Below are 18,653 nucleotides of genomic sequence, written 5' to 3' on the forward strand. Positions count from 1 at the left end.
TATAGTAAGCTTCTGGAGGGCAAGAATCTTCTTTGTTTTCCACACAGCTCATGAAGATTGTCTTGAACATTTCAAGAACTCAGTGAATACTTGCGATGGATTGATCAAGACAGGTAATTAGGACTCACTGCTATGAGCTGTCTCTAACAGCTTTGAACAGATGGTGGTGGTTTGGCTGACTTCCTGTGGATATAGTATGAGAATAGGATATGGTCCAGGCATGGCTAGGAGGTGAGCCAGTGGAACTTGGACTGTACATTGTATGGTCAGCTTGGATCACAGTGGTCCAGTCACAAAAGGTAACTGCATCTATTACTTCAGTAGCACTGAAAAGGCATACTAGTAAGAGACCCTCTTAGCCCATACCATTATAAGATGATGAAACATCTTTTAACTTAAATCCATCTAGTTAATAGTATTTATTGTGACTACCCCAAATCTATTGTATTGACAAATATCTCATTTTTCTGATCAAATCAGAATCACAAAAATGGATAATTCAAGCCCAAAAGCCCATTATTTAGGGTAAGTTTTCCAATTTATATATTGCTATCTATTAATTAGGTAACCGCTTTATCTCCATGGAGTTTTTGAAACCTTTACTAAATAATTCTGCACATACTGGCCTCCCTCTGATATGATCTCATGGAATTCATATCACTTGAATTCATTTTAGCATTGGATTGTATGTAATTGCATCTGTAGTAATTTTTTTTTTAATCTTATAAGCTCTAGTAGATGCCAATTACTATATCTTGAGTCTAATTTATATCCCCAGAATGACCTAGGACAGAGATCAAATACAACAAGTGTTCACAGTTTAGTTTCTGAATTACAATAAATAGTAAACAGGAGATGAGTTGTGTGAATCCTTGTATCTATTTCAAAGCCTGTACTGAATTGTTTGACTCCTTTCATTTGATTGCAAACTCCTCAAGGGCATTCCATCTATTAAAAAAAAAATCAAACATATATATATATATATATATATATATATATATATATATATATATATATTTACAGACACGTATGTATTAATTCCAAAGCAGTATAATTCAAGCTTTATTCGTTTAATAAATATTCATAGCCTGTGACAACTATGGTTTTTAAGATGAGGGAATATGTAAAGACAGCCCATTGAAGTAAATAAATAAATAAACCAGCAGCCTCCAAGTAGGAGGTCTTTGGCTCATTTCCCTTTAACATTAAGATAAAAAAATGGGAGCTGCAGAACTCAGGAAATGATAATGGGCTGAGGGGGCCTCTAGCCAGTAGGTTGCCAGTTCACAAGTATCAAGTCTTTACCTTCTGATGGCTGCCTCATGGCATAAAAAGAAAGTTTTGTGTGCGTGTGTGCACATGCAGGATGGGGTGAGATGTGCCATGGCTATCTTTTTAAAGCCAACTTCCTAAATATCACCACTCCATTGGTTGTCATTTCTCTGAACCAAGTTAGCATTTCCATGAAATTATTAATATGTATGGAATGTCTTTCCACCCATTTACAAGTTGTTCTCATGTGAAATTCCTGAGGAAAGAGTCATTATGTCCTCTTTATTCTTCCTACCTAGGATGAAGTTTCTGCTCAATGCATATCAATACCTTCCTGATTGCTTCGGCCTCTAATGACTGGTTTCACCAGAAGTCCCTGGTACATGAACAAGTGCATACAGAGACTAAGGTGTTAATAAAATTAGAACTCTTCTGTCCTTTAATTTCTATTTACTTCTCTCAGTTGTAGACATCTTCACTAGCTTTCTCTCTCTCTCTAAAGTGTTTTGAGGAAGATATTAAAGGCACATGTTTTTCTTAAAATCAAAACTTTTATGTATCTTCTAGAGGTGGTTCAGCAAGTTCAGTACTAAGGCATGAGGGCCTAGATTCTCCTAAGTATGACCACTATGTCTCTGAATTTCCTTAGAGTGAGGACATGCAACTCCCTAAAGCTGTCAACCTGATACTCTTTAGCAACGCTGATGAAAATCCCCAAACAACAATGACAAGCCCCTAAAATAGATTCATAGGGTTTGTGGTGGCTAAGAGCTGGGTTTGCTAAAAATAAAGCTGCTCCTGCTCCCTCCATCATTCTTTTTCTGCTAGACTATAATTAAAGTCCACATCTGAAATTCTTAGTGAATGGCAAAGTCCCATGAGTGATTGGCATCTGGCATCCAAAAATATTCCGCAAAGAACACTGTTCTCAGTGGTACATCGGATAGACTTGGCTCACTTTCAGTGCTCCTAGCTTCTCATTGAGTGGCAAACCAATAGATGAACAGGAACATTGATTCAGCTCAATATCAATCCATCAGTTGGTTCTTTCATCAATGACTTAAAGCAATTTCCTATGCCTACCCTCACATACCCCACACTGGCTCAGGAGAGAAGACTGATAGGAGAAAAATCAGCCTCCCTAATTGGAATACTTTTTGCCTTGCCAGTGCTGGGAAAGAGGGACCCAGCTCAGTTGGGAAAATGTGGTTCCCTGGCGAGACAGAGAATTGCACTTGCCTCCTGGCCCAAATAGCATTAGTTTTTGCATAGAAATTCTACCCAATTAAGTGACTTTGATTTGAACCTGAAATTTGTGGTTTCCCTGGAAGGGAGAGATTAGTTTTAGGGAGGAGGGGAAAAGCCTTTCCCATCATCTTGTTTTTCCTGCTTGTGTCATTTGCATGAAAACTAGACAGTGTATGATTGCACATGGGTTACTCCTCATAGCATCCTAAGTAAGAATATGTTGGACAATGAGAGGCATTTTTCCCTCTGAGCAGTCAAATAAACTTAATCATATGAATATACAATGAGATAAAACACCAATCTTGCACCGAAAGGTTTTATGATTTTAAGTAGACTTGTGCTCAACTCTTATCATAATTGTAATTAGAAAGAGCAGCCCAGTTTCCCGCTGCTCCTGCTCACATTTGACATGTGAACAGTATGAGGTTAGATGCCTGAGCTGAATTCTTGATTTGCACTAGTTTAGAGTTGCTGTTTGCTATGTTACAAGTAAAGAAGTCATATAAAATAATGTTAACTCTGCTGAAAACAAGTATATTTTCTTTCTATATTTGCTAGAGACAGCCAGTATTGTTAGTATACATTATATTAAATGTATACTTGTGCCAAACTGTTAGTATACATTATGTTAAATAGTAGAAAGGCTTAACCAAGGAGACCCAGATATATAAGAGTTATAATCTTAGGACAGAGACCATGATCCAAATATATTTTGAGATGCATGTGACTCTTCCAATGGGATGGGTGCTGGTGGCATGAATTTCTGCAATCGATCAAATCCATTACCCAGATCTTGCTATCTTGCTTTATAATTGTGTGTCAAAGTATGAAAAACACAAACAATAGCAACAAAATGAAATGGGGAGGGGAAAAGGAGAAACAAAACAGTTGTCCTGATGGGGAAAGAATAACAGAGGCGACTTCAGAACTAAGTAGAAAAAGAGTGGAATGGCAGTTAGAGACATGTTAGAGATATAAACTAATACATATTGACAATTTATGCTTCAATTGCATTTTTGGTGAGTTTCAAACAGCCTTTGAAGATGTTACATAGGGTAATACTTGCCCACAAATATCAAGGGCAGGTACTTGCCTATTATTGCAAAGCCCATTTCTCTCTACTTAGACTACTAGAAAGATGAATGTTGGAGCTGGAAAAGCATATCACATATGCTGTGGTCCTTTTTCCTCAGGTGGAGGAGCTGTGACCAAAGATGATTAAGGAATGGGCATAAAGCCCTATAGGTAATTATGGAAAATCCAAACAGGAATTTTGGTCCCTTGAACATAATCCAAGTGAACTTTCTAAACTGGACAATCATCGGAGCATGGCATTGAATAGAACATGAAAAATGCAGAGATACCACACCCACTTTGCATTAGTATCATGAGGGATCACCATAGGTTCACGTGAGGCAGGTGAGGTGTTGAAGTTGGCTTGTTTTTTGTCTTAGAATCTAAACTCACTAGAGCTGATAATAAATTTTCAGGAATTTTGTTGGCTGGTTGATGTCATATTGGAAACTTAAAATTAGCCATAGTGGGAAATCCACAACCCTGGAACAACATTGACCAGCATGTTGTTGACTGGAGGTATATTTAGGAAAGGAGAAATTTTAAGTAATTAAGACCAATGACTGAAATGACAAATGCAATGTTTGCTTGTGCAAGTATACCAAACTAGTATTATATGCCAAAGGTTTGTTTACCATGAAAGAAACACTTAGTGACTTATATTCCTTTAACACATGCTCATAAAAAAATAGCACCATCTATTAGAGGCAGAATAAAGCAGTGTTGTAGAGATGAACTCTGACTCTCTGTTCTTTATGTCAAAGGATGAACATGTCAGTCTCTCTTAAAGCAGGCTAGGAAGGAATTCTGAGACAAATTTCCTAAAGTGGAAAGTTCAAATCTGTCCCAGGACAGCACTTGGTTTCTTTGTCAATGGGAATGATATTTACAGAGTGAATCTATTTTAGGGTTGCCTGGAGAGACAAGATCTTAAGATATTCTAAAACAGAGAAAATCACCCATCTTAAAGATAGTGGGATACTCACTGGTGAGCTGGGGCTGGCATGCACTGGCTCAGAGGCTGAATGTGCACATCTCTTCTCAACTTTGCACTCTTTAACATAACTTTGGAAGCTTGAAATAGGCTCTGATGAAATTATTTATACCATGGAAACAGACAAACACCACAAAACAGGGTACTTTTTCTTTCTTCCTTTTTCTCCACAAAGATGGTTGCTAACCATTTACCAGAACATCACTGGATATTATAGTACCCCAATATTAAAGCCACAGTCAAAATTTTATTCAGAAAGTTTTTTTTTCTTTTAAAGCTATTGTTTTAGAAAAAAATTAGCAAAAAATATAATTATGAGCTAGAGATATGACAGTAATTGACTAATGAGGTGAAGTCCTTATAAGAGAATGGGAGAATTGTCTCATCTGGAGGTATAAGTGGGTCTATTGAAATATGTAGTTAAGACCAAAGTAGAGAGAATTGGACTGCTACTTTGTCACCCATAATTTAACATATTTTATTTAAGACCTACACTATACCTACAAACATGAAAGGTGCTTCAGGGAATGCATAAGATGTACAAGTTTGACATTAGAGAGCTTGGAGTCTAAATAGAACCCCTCCCCCCAAAAAAAAAAACACAGTTGGAGAATTGTGACTGACTTTTAAAGGGATACACCATAAGTATCATAAGAATTGAGAGGGTCTATAGTAAAATTGATACTGGAGAAGAATCTTAAAGGACGAGCAGTATTTGAATAACGTTTGGGATATGGAAAAGCAATTTCACACATGACTAAGGGGCCATGTAAGCAAAAAGTCTATAGGCATGAGTGCTATATGTATAGAGTCTGTTGATAGACTTTCCTGGCAAGAGCAAAGGGGTGGCTGAGAAATAGTGCAGACAGTGGGATACAGAAAAAAAGGAAGAAAAGAAAGGAAGGAAGGAAGGAAATAAAAAAAGAAGAGAGAAGAAAGGGGGTAGGTAAGGAGTAAAGCAATGAAAGAGAAGCAGGAAAGGATTGGTTATTCAATGCAGGGCATTATGTGAAATAGCCCTCATGTGTATTACATCAAGTAGTTATTAAAACATCACTGGAGCAGACACTGTCTTTATTTCACAGATGAGGAAACCAAGGCTAAGCTAGATAAACTCTAAAAATTGCAGTGCTGTCCAGGGTGGAGCTTGGTGTCCAGTTCAACTTCTCTGCCTGTAGGACCAGGGCTCTTGACACAATACCACATACTCTGGCACTTGATTTCTTGAAAACTTCAGCAGCTTCCCTAAAGTATTGTTTTAGTTAAGTGCCAATGACATGCAGGAATATAGGCAGTTGAATATGGAAACAACCAACTATGTTTGGGTGAAGGTTAAGGTTGACAAAGGGGCATCATTCTACACATCTAGTGGAAAAAACACCAAAGGTGAGTAGCCATGTTATATAATAGAAGGACAGAGGTTACAGTTATTGAAATGGAAGGAGATAGAAAATCCAACTAAAAAAGAAATACTGAATCCTGAGTATCTATTATGAACTGTACTACTAAATCTTTCCCAAATGGCAGAATTACTGCAAGTTAGCTCACCAGGGAACCAAGTATACTTCTGACAGAACTACACAATTCCCTGGTAAAGATACATGGGGTGTAATTTAAGTAGTCCCAAACTTTTCTGCAAGCTTCAAGATCACTGCACATTGTTGGATCTGTTCATAATGGCCTGGACCGTATCCCAAAAATACCAGTGGGAGAGACTCAAGAGGACCGGCTAGGCTAGAAAAGGAAAATGAAGCCATTTGGACTTGGCTGAGGCTATGGATGATCTGACAGTTTGCAATTTATAATTTTTTTTAGTCCTTTTAACATTCTTTATCTGCCTTGATTTGCTCAACAGCCCTTTGCTGAAGTTCACGCTCAGCTTACCACATTCGGTGAAGCACACAGAAATGGACAGGGGAATTTAATCCAGAAATCAGCCTGACTTGTCTTCACAATGAATTTTAGCTTCCAGGGCTGTGCTATGAGGCTGCATAAACAAGAGCCCCGTCTAGGACAGGTGGCCTGAGAGCCCCGCCAGCATCTCTAACAATGCCTTTTAGTCAATGCTGTCAGGCAGAGTCCCATTTCCTTAACTGACAGCGATGAGCATTTTAATAAAATGAGGTTCTGGTTGTTTTGAAGCATGAAGCCTAGTAGAAAGGAGAATCTGATCAGCTTTCACCATGCCTTTCATAATTGTGAATCCTTCCATCTGACTGCCAGTAATTCACCTTCCCAGACATTCAGAATTGATCATCCTCACTTCGAGCTGTCTCAGACACATTGCTCAGGATTCTTTCAACCTGCCTCGTAGCTTTCAGGTGGAAAGGTGGCAGGCGTCCAGTCTCTCTGAAGAAAAAAGCCTTCATTGTTCATTGTGCTGCTGTATCTTCCAACCCTTTTTGTTATATCCCGGAAACCTATTTGCTTTTTAACTGCTGCCACATACTGGGAAAACATCTTTATCGAGCCGTCCTCAATGCTTTGGCTTGAGTCCTTTTTCATCAGGGGGCCTGTAAGTCCCTAGCTGAGATGAAAAGTTAGAATGTTTCTGTCCACCTGGTTATCTTTATGTCAAACCAATTTGAATGTCATTGGTCCTTGTGTGGGTTTGTTGCTGAAATTTTCCTGGAATCTTCACCATCTTTCCAGAAGGCATGATCCACAACCATTGGCAAATACGCTCAAATTAGAATTCCTGGGCTGGCCTGGTGGCTCAGGTGGTTGGAGCACCATGCTCCTAATGCTGAGGTCACCGGTTTGATTCCCACATGGGCCAGTAAGACGCACCCTCTATGGCTAAGATTGTGAAACAACAGCTCTCCCTAGAGCTGGGCTGCCGTGAGCATCTGGACGGAGCTCGGTGTGAGCTGTTGCCAGCTGCTGTGTGCTACCGTGGGTTACCATGTGCCACCCTGAACGGCCGGCAGCCATCGTGAGTGGACGTCAGCCGGCGAGTGCTGCCATGAGCTTCTGTGAGGGGCCGACCTTTGACCAGTGACCGGCAGCCCAGAGGAGCACAAGGCTCATAATAATACCAGCATGGGCCAGGGAACTAGACTGAGAAACAATGGCTTGAACCAGAGTGGGGTGGGGGAGGCAGAAGAAGAGGGGAGGGAAGAATTCCTTCTCGTTCTAAATACATGTATCACATGAACAACATTCTATAAGAGTGTCTTTTCCAACATAATAAGGACATTCTGGATCAAATATGCCACAGGAACAGATACTTGTTCACATTGCTAGAAAAAAGAAAACATGCAATCTCTCTTTTATATTGTCTAAAATCTTGTTTTCCTTTCAATGCATGAAAAGCCTGATTTCTACTGACTAGAGTTTCATTTGGATTCTAAACATATTTTGTCACTCAATACATATATTTTAAGCACTTTTCAAGGTGCACACAATGCTGGTAAGATCAAGCAGGTTTCAGTCATTCACAGCTTAGATAAATTTATTTAATTACCTTGTTTCCCTCCTGACATAACCTGAAAAGAGCTACACTAAGGAATGTGGTTAATCATGTGGGACAGAGAAAAAGAAAATTAGAAAAATAGGAAAAAGTGATTTTGAGCACGTAATTCTGAAGAAGGCAAACCTGCTTACACAGGACAATTCTCTATAAAAACTCAGAGGGTCTTGAGTGTCTGGGAAAGTACGGTACTGAGTTTACTAGATGGAGGGAGAGCTGAGTGGAAATATAAAATTCATTCCAAACCAACTTTTTAAATTTACCAATTCAGAAGAGGACTGTAGACATTTAGGATACTTCAATTTAATTGATCCAATAAATTAGTTTACCCCCATTCTTTCTCATGTGCACACTCATTTCAGGAGGTCATTGCCAGCTTGGTATATAAACCACTCAGTCACTTTCACCAGCATCAAACCCGCTTCTCCTTCTGAACTCTGTTTTCCATGTTCTATAACTACCAACACTGCAGGGGAAGCAGGCTCAGTCCTTATCGGGTATCTATTATTTTGCAGATCCAACATTTCAATATAGTTGCTACAATCGGAATGCTGTAAGGAGCTGAGTATGAGAGTAACCCTTGTTTGACTGAACTACTGGAAGACTTCATGGAGCAGGTGAGTCAGCGCTCCCATGTCATTTCATTTACAGAGCCACAACTGTGTCTGTATCCCTCTTCTGAATGTCAACAATGTAAGGGTTGACACCATATGTTATGCTTCTTTTGATTCTTAGAACAGTGCCTTGCACAGAGCAGTTATGATAAGAACTAATATTTATTGAATGGTTGCTATATATCATATGTGGAGCTGAGTGTGTTGTGGAAGTTATCCCATTTAATCATTGCCATAGCCCTATGACATATGCGCTGTTATCATCCCCGGTTGGAAGATGTGGACACTGAGGCTTGGAACAGTTAAGTGACCTGTCAAAGGTCTCATCCCTCATGTATGAAGATCAGAATTAAATTTACCTAATAATGAATACTTTCTGGATTTGTGAAAAAAATAATTCTGTCAATTCTGCAGACTGAACCTTTGGGGAAATCAGGAATTCACAAGGTCCTGGATTTACAGGACTACCATGAAGTCCTGCTTCTAGAATCTGGCCCTACCCTGCCTATCTAATGTATCTTTTCCTAGTAGAGCTTCTCTGAGCCCATCCAGCTGATTTTATGCTGTTTTCCATAGCTTATCATTCTCCCCTTTGCCTTCCCAGTCCTGTCTACTCTTCAGGCCCTACTGAGAGTCTCTGTGAAGGTTTAGCTTGAGGGTTGGACTCTTCTGAATTATAGTGCCTGTGCCAAACCTTACTATCTGCCTAACCGTATGTAACCTCTGCTAACCTTCTTTCCTGATCTGAAGGTGAAAGTAGTGATAGTATCTGCTTCCCAGGTGTCATGTGAGGATACGGTGAGGTCAGGCCTCTCAAACGAGGTCTGGCCTGTAGGAAGTGCTCAGTAAATACTGTCAGACCATCTACATCACTTTCTTCTCTCAACTTTCTCAAAACTACAAGCAGGCAGAGAGCACAGCATATACAACAATTGCCAGATGCCAAACGGGAACTCGTCCTTGCCTTAGAGTTAAACCCACTCTTTGTGATTATTGGTGTGAGTATGTTGCTTGCATGATTTCCTGGTTTCCAGATATGTATTTACTTTCACCATAAGGCCCGGTTATTCCGTCACACCTTCGAAGATGTGAATTTTGGCTTGCAGACCTTTAACTTGCTCATGATAACATATCTCAGATGCCTAGCTGCAAATTTGCACTGGAGTCTGTTCACTCTGAGAAACTGCAGTGGCACATAGTGGAAGAATAATACCCTCTGTTCAAATATTTTTTGTGGTGGTTGTTTTTAACAGCATGTGTCTACTTTCAAGAAATTTCTAGTTAGATTATGTAAAATCATGTCTTTGTGTAATAAATTTAATCTCTTCCTTAGCCTCTTGCTTCTGACAACTTGAAGTAAACACGTTGACTAAACACTGTGCCCTTAATGCCTGGTAAACTAAGTTATCTCAGCCTAAAAGGAGAGGGAGCCAGAAATCGCATGTATTGAACAGCTTCCTCCTCCTAATCTCTAGGATGTACAAACTCAGAAATAGAAGAATTTCCATGGAAATTTATAAACGATGTTTGCAGGGATGTTAATGAGGGCATATAATTCATCTGACACTTCCATAAATATTGGAAACTAGAAGAACTGTTGCAGGAATATGCAATGATGTATTAAATGTCTATTTTATCCCAACTTTGATACTAGTTTTATCTGTTGTAATTGAAATTGTGCCCTCTGCTAGAGGAAACATTAAAAGGACTCAAATATTACCTTTCCGCATTCTAGTATAGTAGAGAGAATGAGAGCATCACAAATCTGAATTTTAAAAAGTAACTGACAAAGGAAACCAGAGATAAGATAAATCTGAGACAATGTGGGGAATTCAAAGTAAAGAAATTACTTTGAGTGGAAGAGAACAAAGATGATAATATTTAAACACCCCCCCCCCACAATATAATTACCAAAGTCTCTGTTGAGACTTAGCAGGGTAAGATTTATGAATGGAAGGACATACTTTGTTCTTAAGAGAGTTTAATACGTAGAGAAGGGTAAGTTTTACATCTTCAAAATGTCTATAACTGAAAAATCAATGAAAATGGAGTGGTGGACACGGTGGGAAGCATTTGAACTCAGATAAGAGGAATTAGACACAGAATCAGTGATGTAGCTGGAGTATGGTGCAAAAGTCATGCAGAGGAAAATGTGGATAATGTAATATGTTTCAAATACAGATCATGGAATATCTGTATTAAGGATATGATACTCATATATATAGAAGTACTAATTTTGCTAAAATTAAAAGTTACATACTGAACATAACATGCTGTCCATTTAATCTTTATCAAATGCTAAAGGAAATGATAGTCCAGACAATTCTGATTTTAAAGAAAGTGACAAGAACCTTGGAACAAAGTGATCGTAGCATGCTGGGATTCATAATAAAGAGTAAGAAAAGTCCATACTAAAAGACAATACTTGTGATGGGGCAAGGTGAAGGTAAAGATGCACCAGAATCACCTGGAGTACATTATGTATCACGTACACATTCCTCACCCATGATGTATCTGACTCCCTGGGTGTCATGGCTTGGGGAGGCCATGGAGGGTGGGGCCAATAGCTCTTAGAATATCCAGAATGCCAGATCTTCCCTTGTTACTGACAGGGCTCCCCGACAACTCTTGCCTGAAGAGACCCAGTTTAGACCCCTTGTATGACCAAAGACAGATAGATAGATAGATAGATAGATAGATAGATAGATAGATAGATAGATAGACAGATAGATAGATAGATAGATAAATGAATGATGTCAGCAAGAGGCTTTATTAGACTCTGATTCAAGTGAAATTGGGATGATCCATTTTGGGGACTATAGATACCCCTGGACTTTTTGTTTTAACCATTCAGGAGAAAAGAACGTCAGAGCGAAATACCGAATTTCCTGTTCTAAAGGTGTGTGAGTCTCTCGTCATTCCTCTCTGTTTGACTGTATTTGTAACCTGACTTTGTGGAGCTGTTTATGTTAGTTACAAGAGACATGCGACCCTGTAGAAAAGGAGCTAATTTGGCCAGAAGGTTGGTTTTGGACTTATGGATTTTGAGTTGCTGTTGGAGCATCTAGTCAGCAGTGACATTGGATAATATTGCTAAGGAAGAGAGTCAAGGAAAAGGATAGACCCAGAAACAAGAGTTGTAGTTGTTGTTTGCTAGCAAGAGTATCAAGACATGGAGGAAGCAGACTCAGAGAAAGGGACAGAAAACAAATTAGGTAGAGAAGAAACTAGAAGAGTCACTTTATACTACTAATCAAACAAACACTATTAAATTAGTATTGAGGGAGTTGTGTGGTTAAAAAGGGGAAGGAAAAGTCTGAAAAATGAAAGTCAGTTTATGCATTCATAACATGAAGAGTAATTTAGAGGAAATTTGACGATGCTGGTTTTAAAATGAGATGAAATCAAAGGTTAACAGGATGGAAGAAAGAAGGAACACATGACTAAGAGCTAATGCAAAAGAGAACTATGAAACTATATTAAAAAAAAAAAAAAGATTTAAAGAAATTTAAGTCCCAGGTTAAACTGAGGCTCACAGAAACAATATTCTAAAAAAATAGCACCAAGGATTTTTAATGCTATATACAAATCAAGAAGAAGGAAAGAGCTGGTGTGATGCATGGGGACAAAACTGTAAAACCAGCAATAGAAAAGAGAAGATCAACTTACTCTGCTTCTATTTTACTTTCATATTTTCCAACTAGCAGAATGAAATGAATCTTCACCCTTGAGTGTAGTGACATGGGTCACTGTCCTTTGTTGTAACGAACATCTTTTCATTTTATAACAACATTGGCAGAACTTATTTACTAGTCGAGACATATTTCCAGGTATTCAGTATCTTTGGTGTACATTTCATCAGATCCTTTCAGATCAAGGTCAGTAAATTCATATAGCTCAAGGTCACCAACACTGCAATAGCTTGAGTATTCCTTTGCCCTTCATGAATATGCATCACACTCACTTTAGGCTTAATTTTTCTTTCTTTACTTTTTACATTTAAGAACTAAAACCCGAGGAAAAAGAAAAAGCGAGTTCCTTATTTTAGTCTGAATGTGATCTGAAGGTAGTTAACCTTGGAAAGAAGGTAGAAATGAAGACAAACTTTCCTTCTGGCCTCCTGATGTTTCTGTGTGAATTGATGGATCCCTCAAGGATGAATGCGACACTATGACAAGTGTGGAGGGAAAAGTTATGCTGAAGCTGACATTCACAGGGTGTATTAATTATAAGTATCCATCTCCCTAGTGATCATGTACTTTTTTTCCCCAGGAAGCAAACCGACCAAGAATTTTACTTTTGATGGAAATGAAGAATGTTTAGAGTTCTTGTTAAGTTTCAATAGCTTTAAGTTAAATTCATCTTCACATTAACTTTAGAGATCTGCAAATCTCAAACTTATGTATAAAAGGTGGGGGCCGGGTAGGGTCAGGGTGGGAATGTACATATACTTTCCTCGTGGCTTAGTCAGAACTTGGAGCGAACCCTAATTCAGTGAACTTGAATGGGAAAATTTTGGACTTTATTCTGGAGGCTAAAGGGGCCAGAGTTTCTTTGTCTATGATCAAGATTTTTCTATTAAGTGGCTGGAGCAGTGTTCCTTTGTTTAAATTTTGGATGCTGAATGTATTCATGATGGTGATGCCAAAAAGAGAAAGGAGAGTTGGCGGGGAGTGGTCATTAGCACCTTTGTGAGGTGAAGCTTCATGTTTTGGGCCAAGATGTAAAAAGAAAATGGTGTTGACAATATGTTCACAAGGAAGTTCGATGGCAACAAACTACATATATATTTATTTAATCTTCTCGCACCATTTGCTAATATGCAGACACAGCTTTAGACAGCCTGTCTGGCTAATTCAGGTCAAACTTGATGCATTTTCTCAGCAGGTTCTTTCGCATGAGCCAACATTTCATCTGCACACACATATTTTAGTTCTCCTGATTTCCCTACTCACTGGGGGCTCTGAAATTTTGTCATTTTCCTAAGTAGATCTTTATTCCCAGAGTGGACTTTTGTGGCGGCTTCTGTTGCTGTCATGTTATTTGTTTGTTTTCCTCCCGGTATCTCCATAAAAGGAAAAGAACAGTCTTAATTTGGACATGAACTTTTTCCTTAACTGAAACTTCTTTATAGTCCTTTTCCATTTTTAACGAAAGCAATTATCTTAAGTGAATAAGTATATACAAAAATATTTAAGAGGTAGGTCAGAAGATATTTCTATCTTTTTAAACCAACTGCTTTTCATATATTTTTGGGGATGAACCATACCAAACTGCATAGATTTTCCTGAAGTTGTGAATCACCGTTTTAAATTTCACAGTACTTATTCTCCAACATTTTATCCAACTGTCCATTATTTACTCCTAACACTTAATTTTGCTTCCTTTATGGTATGAATTTTATAATGTTGAGAAGTGATTTTCTTTTAATCCAATGTTTTCTTACTGGAAAATGTCACCATGTAGATAAGTCACAATAAGATCAACTCATGAATATTCACAGGGCATATATTGAGTACTGTATTACCCACTTAAAGCTCTTTTACTGGCTAGATCACCCATATTCCTGATTACTTTCTCACATTAAATCCTTAATTGCTATTTAAACCGGGCAATTTTTCATAGTAATTCTTGCCCAATCTAGTATCCTGGTATTACCACTTGATGTTACATATGACATATAATTCCCTCTCATTTTTGAAATTTATGTGTGATTCATTACTTGCTTTGATTTTAAAGCCAGGATGTTTTATTATTTTTTTTTTTTAAAACTCATTGGCTATAATTTTCCAAAAGAGAGAACTTCTGAGCTGTCCTTGGAAACAGAACCTAATATAAAAGTCCTGTAATATTCCCTGTGCACATGAAAAGATCTGACTTAGTATAAACACTCAAAACTTTTTGTTTCTCAGTTTAGAACAAAATATTTTGCAGTTGAATGTTTTTTATACTTGGTGCTAGACATATATAGATGTAGACTTTTAGCTGCTTTTACTTCCTAGGAGGTTGTAGAGGCTAGTAAATTTCTTTCTCAGAATTGATATTTATCCCTGACCACTCCCTTCTCTAGCTTTTGCTATATGGTTTCTTGCTAACTAGTTACTGAAGACATAAAAAGTCTTTATTAAATGTCTGCAGAAATAAAACCTCATGTGTATCTTTTTTGTTTAGGTTTTGGCTAATGTTGTAGGAGGAGTCTGCAAACGGAGGAAACTTGGCTGTGTCTATACAGGTAAGATTCAGTAGAGTTGAACTTCAGTGTAAAATGCCTGATGACTGGGAAGTTGAATTTCACCTTTAAGTTAAAAGTTTGCTCATATAGAATTTCCAATATTCAATCTGGTTTGATCCATGAAAATATGGTTCAAATTTATATTTTGACCTGCTTGGAATATTTGAATTAGTGAGGGTATTTGGTTATTTACTTGAATGGTTTATGTAATTATCTGTCTTCTCCATGAATGTAACATATCCCATACTCTGTATATCTGGCTTTAATTCTTACTTTTCATTTTGAGTTCTGAGGAACAGTTTCTGCTACACGGTTTGGCAGACTGGATCATTCTGGTCCAATAGGCCAGTCATGCCTGCATACTCTATGACGTGATTAGGGGTGTGCGTATTGAAATATACTAAGCTAACTGCCTTATCCCATAGCACACCGAAAACATCCCCAAGAGATGTAATAAAATACATAATGATATATTTCCTTTTCACTTTTGTGGGAGTAGGTTTTTAGGGCTATATGAGGTTCTTAGCATATAGCAATTTTGGAGTCAAACGGACTTCAGATTTGATCCTAGTTCTACCAGTTCTTTGACATATGTTTTTAAGATAGCTACTCAATCTCTCCATGCCTCAGTATTTTTGTCTGTCAAAAATGTATAGTAATACTGATAAATAAGGGTAACCTGTTTAAGCCCAATTCCCTGCAAAGCAGTTAGCTGCCTTCTAAGCTCCATGTAAAGCAGTTATGGGCCAGTGCCATATGGAAAGGCTTAGATCCCAACAACTTCATATCCATCAGATCATATGCAGGGCTGTGCTTCCTCAACCAATGGTGTGGACATGGTTGATCCTGCATCTGTCTTGACAGATTATTACATCATTGCAAGTACAAAGTTTGGGTACCAGATTGCAATAGGGAAAGGGACTGGTTCTCTCTCAAATCATAAGCTCTAGGCTTCCAGGAAAAGGCTGAAGCTATGATGCTGCCATGTGTTATTTCTATCTGTATCCTGCCTCCCAAAGATGGCAGCAGAGGTATTTCTAATCATGTAGCTCATAGAAGCTCAAAGGTTGGGTCCTTCTCCCAGCCCGTCTACCTCTCTTCAGGCAGCTCTAAAATGCAATGAAGAAAGACAAATACACACACCTACTTTTGCTCCTGGCTTTATGACTTTTCCCCAAAGAAAGATGCTCCAGCAGTTTAGAACAAAATCTTAATTATACAAAGTCACTTTCTTTAGCGTTTAAATTAATCAGATAATTGCTCAATTATCCACTTTGTTTTGTCTGTGTAGATATCCTGGCTCAAGTCCATTAACCAACTAATGTACGCCAAGGATTAGAAAATTAGGAGATTGTGCCTATGTTGATATTTCTATTTTCAACCCAGTGGTTTGTCTGTATTACTGATATCTGCTATTCTCATTAAGAGTTATCAAATCAAAGTAATGTTCATTGCAACCCACAGATAAGTTAAAGTAGGTATTTACTCTTTAGCTACCAACTCAAAGAGGCATTGTTTTCATATTGCGGGGAGAAAGGTAAATGTTCTTTTAACATAGAGGACATTTCAGATAAGAAAATCTCAACTTTTGGTGAGAATATAAGGATTTGAGCATTGCTAAAAACACCCAGAATGAATTGTATCTCAGGCTTTGTTTCTAATGGGCTGCCATATCCATCTTTCTGAGCTGGAATTGATGATGCCTCCCCTCATTGAAATCACTTCCACCTAGTTCCTGAGATGGTCTGAAGCAGCAGATGCCAGCATCAGTGACTTTGACTGAGCAGTTGGTGGTACCTGATTTCTAGTGTGCTGATATGCTGAGTAACCTATAAGATGATGACCTCATTTTGAATATATCACAACCTTTTCCCTTCTGGGGATATAACTCTGTCTTGAACTACAGTTTAACTCGATTGCCTACCCTACTACCTAGGGGAATCTCATGCTCAGCATGGCTTAATAGAAAGGTCATAGGCTTTGGAGTAAGAATCCACATTCTGTCTCTTATAAGTGGAATTACCTTGGCAAGTTAACTACCTTGATCATCATGTTCCTTGTTTGTAAAATATAATACCTATCTCACATTCTGGGAAGGTTGAATAAGTTAATGTACAAAAAAGAGCAAGCACAGGACTTGACATCTTTTGGCCCTCTATTATTGGTATGGCCTTACAGTAATGGATTTATTATTTGAAATAAATATCTGTCTAGCTTCAAAGTTACCTAAATTTCTACCGTAATGTCTATCCCTTAAATCTGGCCTCTTTAGCTATTGAATGCTTTATTCCTAGCTTAGTGCCTACAACATAGTGGGATAATGAACACAAAAATGGGTGGGTGGATAGTTGGATGGATAGATGGATGGATGAATGGATGGATGGAAGGATTAATGGACAAATAGAAATATTTTTGACTAAACTCAGTCCATAATTGATTTTCTCTTTAGAACACAGCCCACTGGACTTCTGACTTTCTTCAGAAAGACCAGAATCTCCATTAATTAATTTCCCTCATGTCCCTGTCCTACTCCTTTGCCGGCACATTTCCAAGTGTTCCTTGTCCTGAGACAGTGTGCATTATAACTTACCATAGGGATTTTCTGGAGATCATGGCAGTCCTGTATCTTTAATTAGCAATTTAAAAGACTAGCAGTGCAGGCAACTCATGATTATTTTGACTAGAGAAATTTTTTTTGTTTTTAATTAACCACTGTTAAGGCACAGGGTACTTTTGTCCGGCTAATGTCCCCGAAGGAAAACCAGAAAGACGGGCCACAGGAGCAAGTTTATTTTAATACATGAGCAAATGGACTTGATAGTCCATGCTATGCCTGCACAGAACAACCAAATATTTCCTTTGGAATACTTGCAAGTTATAAGGAAAAAAAAAAATATATATATATATATATATATATATATATATATGCATAGAATATTCTAACATCTTCATGTCTTGAACCATGTCATAATTTTCTTCTTATTGACTATTTTGCAATCAATAATTGGGGAATTTTATTACTCAGTGTCCCTACTGTAAAAACAATTGTGTTTGGGTGTTATTATTGTTACTCTTCTTGGTTATAATAATTGTGGCAGATACCTTAAGAGACAGGGCATGTCAAAGCCTTACCTTGGATAAATCTATTTTTTTCCCAGTTGCCTAAAATGGAGATGGTAGTAATAAATAGTGTGAATGGAGTTCCACTTCTAGTCGTACCCATGAAATAGTAAACTCAGAAACCAGGATAAGTAATAATGTGATTATTTTTTATTAAGATATAATTCACATACCATAAAATTCACCCATTTAAAGTATACAGTTCAGTGGTTTTTAGTATACTCATACATTGTGCAAAACACTATGCAAATTCCAGAACATTTTCATCACCCTAAACAGAAATCCTGCATTCATTAGCAGCCACTCTCCATCTTCCCCTCTCCAGAGCAGGTGGTGACCACTCATCTACTTTCTATCTCTATGGATTTGCCTAGCCTTAACGTTTCATATAAATGGAATCATGCGTTATGTGTAGTTCTGTGTGCTGGCTTTTTTTTAAACTAAGCATAATGCTTTCAAGATTCATTTGTGCCGTAGCATGTGTCAGTAATAATTCATGTGTATTGCCAATTGTAATCCCATTATATGGATGGGTGACTTTGTATCTATTCATCAGTTGAGGACACTTGGGTTGTTTCTACATTTTTGCTATTGTGAATAACAATACTATGAGCATTTGTGTACATG

The sequence above is a fragment of the Rhinolophus hipposideros genome, assembly GCF_964194185.1.
Source record: "Rhinolophus hipposideros genome assembly, chromosome: 17".
NCBI lineage: Eukaryota > Metazoa > Chordata > Mammalia > Chiroptera > Rhinolophidae > Rhinolophus > Rhinolophus hipposideros.